This window comes from Coffea arabica, chromosome 9c (genome assembly GCF_036785885.1).
Source record: "Coffea arabica cultivar ET-39 chromosome 9c, Coffea Arabica ET-39 HiFi, whole genome shotgun sequence".
NCBI lineage: Eukaryota > Viridiplantae > Streptophyta > Magnoliopsida > Gentianales > Rubiaceae > Coffea > Coffea arabica.
The window spans coordinates 25,567,213-25,577,005 of NC_092326.1; positions in this window are offsets into that span (position 1 = coordinate 25,567,213).

Here is a 9,793-nt window from a genome sequence, read left to right on the forward strand (position 1 = left end):
AGCTTGATTGGTGGTGGATTCATGGATGCTAGCATGTGTAGAAGTTTTTCCCCAATTTAATTGATGAACTAGGGCTGTGGAATTTCTGCCCAACTTGATGTGTGATACTTGTATGTTACCATTGAGGTTTTATAAGGTGTTTCGGGAGTGATTGGAGTGAGAAATTAGGGAAAATTTCACTAGAAACTACAAATTCCAGATTTCTGGAAAATTCTTGATCATTTCTGTCCGAATTTGTATCTATGTGTTAGAGGCCGAATTGGCCTTGGGTCAAAGAAGGAAAGTTGTAGGAAATGATGTTTTATAGGTGCCTATAAAATTTCATCTCAATCGGAGCAACGCAGAACATGAAAAGTCCAAAATACCCCTACTGTTTTAAGAATTTCCCAGCAGTCCGTTTCTTCAGTTCAGTCCAGTTTATCACGATTTTTGACCAGGATCCATTCTGATTTAGCTCTGGGCCAAAACATAAAAGTTGTAGTGTTCTGAAGTAGCGTTAAAATACCTCAAAGAAAACCTGATTCGGACTTGTGTACACTGAGTTATGTCCATTACAGTGTTCTGCATTTAAACAGCCGACGAATTGGTTTCTGGTTTAGTAATTCGAGAATTTGACTACGTTACATTAGGAACTGGACTAAGTGACCTTCATGAATGTTGTAGCTCTGTGTCTTAGCTTCGAAACGGCGTAGGTTTCGTTTTAATCCGATAAGCGTAGCCTCGGATATGTTATTTCCGTATTTGTACGTCAAATCTGTCTTGAACTAAATTGAATTTCTGCACTTGTACTTAATGCGATTCTTGTTATTATGATATTGTGAGCCTATGGAATGGCTCTTGACATAAATTGCTGATATGTATGATGTTGGGTTGTGTTTGAGAAAAACAATGAAGCCTAAAAGGCTGGAAAATTAGGTAAACACAAAGGGCATGCTGCCCGAATTTATACTCGAGGACTAGGAAACGAGACTTGTAACTTGTGTAAAGTTAAGTGATTATTACTTGAACTAGCAAGTACCTTTGCTACTTTGTTTATCGAGGGTTATACATTAGGACTTGGCCGAACTTGTACCCTTGAGGAAAAGACCTAATGGCCAATGTAAACTTGTATTTCCTTGTACTTTCAACTCAAGTGTTATTTCCAAGTATCTATACTACAAAACCTTATGATTTGAAAAGCGAGCAAGTGTTTCACGAATGCCTTTCAAATGAATTTCAATTGGTTGATTCTTAATGAAAGGAACGTTTAAGTTTCGAATCTTACTCGTGTTTCAAGTTCTCAAATTGGATTTTTATCGCAGAGCTGGACTTCAAACCTGGAGTATAGTTGAACGTGAATACTTGAAGCACTATATTTTGTGTGAGTGATCCCTCGACTGTCCCAAAGTTACTTTTGAACTAATTCTTGCATTTATTACTCCATTGCATATCATTTGGGGTTCGGGTGTGTGCCATGACATAATTTGGCTCCAATGAGTTCCTGGAAAGTCTTGTGCTTAGAACCAATGTCTCTACTATTGTTTACACGTTCTTTGGAGCACGATGGCTCCTTACTTCTGTTTCATGGTTACATGATCTAAACGAGCATTGGATATTTAAGTACAAGAACTTCACTGGCTCACATGAGCAATAAATGAACATTTGATTACTGCATCATGACATCATATTAATGCTTTCTTGTGAAATATACTTAGCTGTTGATTTTACTGGTCACTCGCTGAGCTTCTAGCTCACCCCCTATTATCTTCTTCTCCCCATAGGGATCGAGGTAAAGGAAGACCTTGTATTTGGATCTTTGTGTGGCTGGATGGCATACATCTTGTATAGTTTAGTTTTGGTTTTGATTTATGTACTTTTGGGCTTGTATAAATATTTGGAATTGAATCGGATGTAAATCTACATTTTTCGCTTAGAACTAGTTTCCGCTTCGATTGTGATATGTAAATTTTGGAGAATATGATGTAAAAGTTGAGTTTTATCTTGTAATTCATTCGAGGACTGTAGGGAATGATTGAGTCCTGGCGAGAGCTGGGCAGGCGGCCCGTTGACCCCTCTGGTTCGCCATAGGGGAAAATGGGGTCGTTACAATTGGTATCAGAGCTTAGGTTCCAGATCTCTGTAGCGTATCCTAGAGTTAAAGTTTAGGATGTTTGGCTGTGAGAGTAATTTGAATATTATGTGAACGAGGAGCTATTGTATCCTAGTGGTACAAAGAAATTGATTGTTTGAGAATTCCTTATTTGGGACTTGTAGAAAAACAAAAAAAAAATTGAGGAATTAGATGACTAGTGAAAGATTGGACGAATTTGAATTCTAGTATGTTTGTAAGTGTGGAAGGAATTGAGGTGATTCCTAGTACTGGCCATGGCCATGGATAAAAGGTGAGATGTGATAGTCAAATTTTATGAGTAATGATTTTGAACCAAGATAAAAGTACCAAAGGAATAAAATGCATTTTCGCCCCTACTTTCTAAAGAAATTTTGTTTTGGGATTTTGAAGAAAAGCTAGGATGTACTAGTTTTATTTGTATGCAATGATTGGAAATAAGATATATATGCTTTAAGTATGTGTAATTTGCCGATTTTAGTAAAAATGTGAGTTTTACTTGTAGTTCAAATTTGAAAAGTTGTGAATACCTGATGAGCTTGTTGAATCTTGTATATGATGGGTTAATACCCGGATAACAATTTCTAAACTAAGTTTTCCCCTTGATTGTATACCGGCATATTCTCACACTTGAATTGGTCCATGCTTTATACAAAGAAAAATATATATATATCCTGAGTTTTCGAGAGAATGGCAAGCTTATGTTTACTAATGTGAATCCTGAACTTGATAAGATTTTGATTACTTTAAACACTCATCTTATGTTTTAAAATTCTTGACTTTCAAGAAGAGTGAGCCAATTTTAAATGTACGGATTGAGACAACTTTGAGATATAGAGTGGCTGTATTCAAGAGTACGAAGTTAGTGTGAATTGACTTGGGTTCCATTTGGCACGTTAGTTAGCAAGTGTATTCGTTTCTTGGGTTTGAACTTGGAACTTGCGACTGTACTATAGAACCTAAGATTGGTTATTCTTGGAGATGATGGCATTTTGAACTTCGACATGGATAACCTTTGACTTCGGCTTGTGTTATGGATTTCTTGGATCTAATGTCGTGAAGGCATGTAATCTAATTGAAATGAGCAATAATTGGACCATGTGGAAGACCTAGGAAGGGTGGTCCACATCGTGAGACTTTTGTATCTAGCTTACCTATGCTTTTATCTTTTATGGTACCTAAGTGTTTATATACAAATTCCGACATATTGGCCTTATTTTATGACTTTTAACTCAGGTTATAATTTTTGATATATGTAATAAATCATGACCTGATTTTAAATGTTTTTGCAACTAGTATACGTGTTAAGTTCTTTCATGCTTAGTTAATCCTTTTCCTGCACTTACAGATTTTTATTAAGTATGGTAGCAGGGCTAGGAGTAAAGGGCTGTGACCGAGGGTTTAGCCAACTCCGTATTCATGGGAGAAATTGATGGACAGATTCATACAATTTAATAGGTCCCTAGTACTGAATATGAATCGAAAATAAACCCGAAGATCAGATCTACTAGTGTATAATGGATTAATCTAGTCGGAAACTTGGTGAAATTTTCTTGTGCGCAACATATGTTAGGGTTGGTTCTGTGCCAATATTACAACCTTAGGAAGTTTGAACCCCGAAAGTATTGTACTGGGTTGATAAGAGAACTCGAACTGCCTGAAACCGATTAGACTGAGCTTGCTTGAGACTTGAACCTGTTTAGGCTAGTGTGCCTTACGTACCTTGATGGACCTAATTTGGCTGAATATATGGAATGTGAACTTGAATCTTGTGACTGCTTAGGAATGTGATTTGCTGGGCATAAGTTGGACGAGTGAGTTCTTAATTGTACTGGTGCTCCATGAACCTAAAGCATTTGACCCTGCTTTTGAACCTCTTTCTATTCGTGCTGCATGAACCTGAAATATTCTGTTCTGTTTTGAACCTATTTGTTTGAACTCTACTGTTACCTTACTCGTGAACTTACTCGTACTCATATGGTTGTAGACCGGCTACTACTCTTCTGTAGCGGTTGAACTGAACCTCTCTGGTGGGGCATTGCCTGTTGTGTTGTCCAGCACCGCCATTCTTCTGGCGAGGCATGCCTGTTGTGTTGTCCATCACCACCAGAGATGGAATTATGAACTGAGGTTCTCTGGCGAAGTTTAGCCGATGTGCTAACTTGTTGTATTGTCCAGCACCGCCAGGGACGAATACATGAACTGAGGTTCTGTGGCGAAGTTTAGCCGATGTGCTAGCTTGTTGTGTTGTCCAGCACCGCCAGGGACAAATACTTGAACTGAGGCTTTTGGTGAAGCATAGCCGTTGTGCTAGCTTGTTGTGTTGTCCAGCACCACCAAGGATGAATATTTGATCTAAAGTTTCGCTATATCCTGCATTTCTTCCGAATATCTGGGACTTTACGTCCAACCTCAAGCTTTTTGCCTGTTTTATCTAATCACTTGATTAACTCCCTAGTGGACCATGACTATTGGATAAGTTGGATCGGCGTGATATTTAGTACTTGAATTTGATAAGTGATTATTTAATAAGCCATGCTTTACTGGATCATGAATTACGATAAGTGAGATTAGAGTGATTCTTAGTATGTGATTGATCTTTTAGATACTTGATCTGATTAGTATTTGATTATGATAAGCGAGATTGAAATGATTCTTAATACGTGATCGACTTTCGAGAACTATTTTAATCTGATTAGTACAAGTTGGAATGTCGAGGACGACATTCTTTTAAGGAGGGGAGTTTGTGACGCCCCGAGGCAGAAGAAAAGGGAAAAATTTCTGGTGAATAGAGTTTTGTGGGAAAATCCGGCCAGAAGCCGTGCAAATTCCTTATATTTTTCTTAAAATTCCCTTTTCTTTGACAAATACCACTTTATAATGGCCATACTACTCAATCACCCCACAATAAGTGCCAATGAACCTAGAAAATAGGATTTTTCACTTCGGTTTCAAATTGAGCAAAATTAGGTTTTCTCGATTTTCTCGCCGGATGAATTTTCGGTATGGAGCAAGGATTAAATTTGGTGAATAAAAGTGACTTTTAAGTGAGAAATAATATGTGATTAGGGGAAATGAAATAAAGTTAGTGAATGGGAAGTAAAAACCCTAGTGCGGGTGTTTTTAAGGAAAACGGTGCGAACCGACGGGTCCCGCGCACTACCGTTTGAACGCACCACTGGACCACCACTTTCTTGCACCACAAGCTTATTGATATTTGAGCCAAAATATCTTCTTATATTACAGCTAAGGGGACCGAAATTTGTGGCTTATAAGCAAGGGGAAGAAAGAGAAAAAAATTAGTGGCTAAGAATTGTCCAAGTGTTAGCCAAATTGTGGTCTTAATTAACTCTAACCTTCTTACTTCTTATAAGACAAAAATCAGCTTCATTTCTCTTCATTTTCTGCTGCTAAGAGCCGAGAGAGGGAGAGAGGAAGAATAAGAGAGAAACCTCTTCATTTCTTCTTGGATTCATCTATAAAGCAAGAATCAAACCAAACCAAACCGATTAATCTTCCCCTTGAGTGATTAGCTAGTGTTTGGTGGTGAAATTTTGGAAAGAGAAGGCTTGGGCTACCCTTGGAGAACTCAAATCAAGGTAAGAGGATGATATCTCTCTAACTTTCTCTTTCAATCATGGTTAAAGTAAGCTTAGTAGCTTGATTGGTGGTGGATTCATGGATGCTAGCATGTGTAGAAGTTTTTCCCCAATTTAATTGATGAACTAGGGCTGTGGAATTTCTGCCCAACTTGATGTGTGATACTTGTATGTTACCATTGAGGTTTTATAAGGTGTTTCGGGAGTGATTGGAGTGAGAAATTAGGGAAAATTTCACTAGAAACTACAAATTCCAGATTTCTGGAAAATTCTTGATCATTTCTGTCCGAATTTGTATCTATGTGTTAGAGGCCGAATTGGCCTTGGGTCAAAGAAGGAAAGTTGTAGGAAATGATGTTTTATAGGTGCCTATAAAATTTCATCTCAATCGGAGCAACGCAGAACATGAAAAGTCCAAAATACCCCTACTGTTTTAAGAATTTCCCAGCAGTCCGTTTCTTCAGTTCAGTCCAGTTTATCACGATTTTTTACCAGGATCCATTCTGATTTAGCTCTGGGCCAAAACATAAAAGTTGTAGTGTTCTGAAGTAGCTTTAAAATACCTCAAAGAAAACCTGATTCGGACTTGTGTACACTGAGTTATGTCCATTACAGTGTTCTGCATTTAAACAGCCGACGAATTGGTTTCTGGTTTAGTAATTCGAGAATTTGACTACGTTACATTAGGAACTGGACTAAGTGACCTTCATGAATGTTAAAGCTCTGTGTCTTAGCTTCGAAACGGCGTAGGTTTCGTTTTAATCCGATAAGCGTAGCCTCGGATATGTTATTTCCGTATTTGTACGTCAAATCTGTCTTGAACTAAATTGAATTTCTGCACTTGTACTTAATGCGATTCTTGTTATTATGATATTGTGAGCCTATGGAATGGCTCTTGACATAAATTACTGATATGTATGATGTTGGGTTGTGTTTGAGAAAAACAATGAAGCCTAAAAGGCTGGAAAATTAGGTAAACACAAAGGGCATGCTGCCCGAATTTATACTCGAGGACTAGGAAACGAGACTTGTAACTTGTGTAAAGTTAACTGATTATTACTTGAACTAGCAAGCACCTTTGCTACTTTGTTTATCGAGGGTTATACATTAGGACTTGGCCGAACTTGTACCCTTGAGGAAAAGACCTAATGGCCAATGTAAACTTGTATTTCCTTGTACTTTCAACTCAAGTGTTATTTCCAAGTATCTATACTACAAAACCTTATGATTTGAAAAGCGAGCAAGTGTTTCACGAATGCCTTTCAAATGAATTTCAATTGGTTGATTCTTAATGAAAGGAACGTTTAAGTTTCGAATCTTACTCGTGTTTCAAGTTCTCAAATTGGATTTTTATCGCAGAGCTGGACTTCAAACCTGGAGTATAGTTGAACGTGAATACTTGAAGCACTATATTTTGTGTGAGTGATCCCTCGACTGTCCCAAAGTTACTTTTGAACTAATTCTTGCATTTATTACTCCATTGCATATCATTTGGGGTTCGGGTGTGTGCCATGACATAATTTGGCTCCAATGAGTTCCTGGAAAGTCTTGTGCTTAGAACCAATGTCTCCACTATTGTTTACACGTTCTTTGGAGCACGATGGCTCCTTACTTCTGTTTCATGGTTACATGATCTAAACGAGCATTGGATATTTAAGTACAAGAACTTCACTGGCTCACATGAGCAATAAATGAACATTTGATTACTGCATCATGACATCATATTAATGCTTTCTTGTGAAATATACTTAGCTGTTGATTTTACTGGTCACTCGCTGAGCTTCTAGCTCACCCCCTATTATCTTCTTCTCCCCACAGGGATCGAGGTAAAGGAAGACCTTGTATTTGGATCTTTGTGTGGCTGGATGGCATACATCTTGTATAGTTTAGTTTTGGTTTTGATTTATGTACTTTTGGGCTTGTATAAATATTTGGAATTGAATCGGATGTAAATCTACATTTTTCGCTTAGAACTAGTTTCCGCTTCGATTGTGATATGTAAATTTTGGAGAATATGATGTAAAAGTTGAGTTTTATCTTGTAATTCATTCGAGGACTGTAGGGAATGATTGAGTCCTGGCGAGAGCTGGGCAGGCGGCCCGTTGACCCCTCTGGTTCGCCTTAGGGGAAAATGGGGTCGTTACACACTTTGTATCAAAGGACGTTCCCAAGGAACAAGAAAGAGAAAGAACTCTCACAATTTTATTCATAATCACCTAACTTTGAAAAGTTACATAAGGTTGGGTATTTATAACCTTACATGACTCAAAATCCTAAACAAATTTGGAAACAATTAACTACTTTCCTATAACCCTAATTAGGCTCAATTTTGGTCACATGACCTAGCTGTTATTCTTTCTACCTAACGACTTAACTTAGACTCCAAACTAACTCTAATTAACAACTAACATCTGATGCAAACATGAAGAACTGGCTCCCTTCTCAATCTATGAAGCATTAGAGGCTGAAGCATTAGAAGCTAGTCTAGTTAGTTATTTCCCTAGTTATGTGTCGTTAGTTAAGTAGCCTTAGCAAAGGATTAAGTGTTGATTTATTTACTATTTTAATTATGTAATTAATTTCGGCCAGCTTAGTCCCTTTAAAGAAGCCGAATTAATGTTGGTTAATTAACCAATTAGGTGAGTCCAAATAGCGTTAGGGTTTGAGTCATTGTAAGGCTATAAATAGCCTAGTCTTTTCCAATGTTTGGGAGTTTTTGAGAGTTTAATAAAATTTTTCAGAATTTTGTCTTCTCTTGAGAGGCGAATTCATTAGCTTGTGAAAGTTAGTTTGAGAATCTTAGCATCGATCCTTTGATGGTCCTTGACTTATCAATCAAGCAACACACTTGATTGTGGCATCTTCCACTTTCATTTTCACCCTTGATCAGTCCAAGGTTGGATTCGAATCCATTCAAAGCAAACGTCCCTCTTATAAAGATCTAGGCTTCCATGCGTCAATTCTTGATCTTTTTTGGATGATCAAGGAATCACATCAACATCGTTGGAAACTCAATTAAATAAACGATAATAAGAAATAATCATGAGATAGTGGATCCTCAATGATTCTTAAGCCCGATTGCATTGTCAACCATCATTAGAACGTGAAGACTTGTAAAACGAATTTCCTTGGACTTGAAGGGAATCCGAATCTTCATGTTCTCATTGGTGACTTTAGCAATTGTAAGTAGATAAGAAGAGCACAAGTAGTATTTGATATTTTTGGACATTATTTAATTTCATGGGTTAGTAGAAACTGAAACTTTGTGATGCAATTTGATGTTAAATCTGAGTATATGGTATGAAATAGTTCCTTTAAACATTGTGTTCACTTTGGTGAAGTCAGCTTTTATATTTGTCTAGCCAATTAGGTAGTGCTTGACATAAGTGTCAGATTTATAGATTTTTCTATTCAAGTTTTACACTATTGAGAGTCTTAGAATGATAGTCCTTTAGAAGTCTGTCCCTTCATAAATAAAGGAAAAGAAATATTTTTATTGTTTTCCTCTTTTAGAGATTCCTCTCTTATTTCACCAGTTCTAATGTTATGCGAAAAATCAATAAACAAAAATTTTAGGAGCAAATTCAGAAAGAAAAGGGAATTGGGGCCAGACCATAATATTTTCTAATGTTATGCGAAGAATAGATAAACAAAAATTTTAGATGCAAATTCAGAAAGAAAAGGGAATTGGGGCGAAACCATAATATTTGAACCCTCCAGAGGAAAACTAGGACAATTTTTTTTAAACAATTTTTTTTAATTGAAATGAGACTTTATTAAAACTGAGATAAAATCTGAGTACAAAACACGGAGGAGGGCCGCCACCTTACCTTCGGAACGAAAAGCAAAAGTTACAAAAATTCTGCATATCTAGAGCCAGTAACCCTCTAGTATGGCCCGGTAGTTGAGCTACAGTAAAGAACACCTCAAAGAAGCCACGCGCGTTGGCATAAGATGCTAAGGAGTCCGCCACAGAGTTCCCCTCCCTATAACAGTGAGAGAACTGATAACCCTCAGGGGCAATCCCCCGAATAGGTCGAATGACAGCAGGAACACCCCAGGCCCCCCGTAAGCAACTGATCAAGAC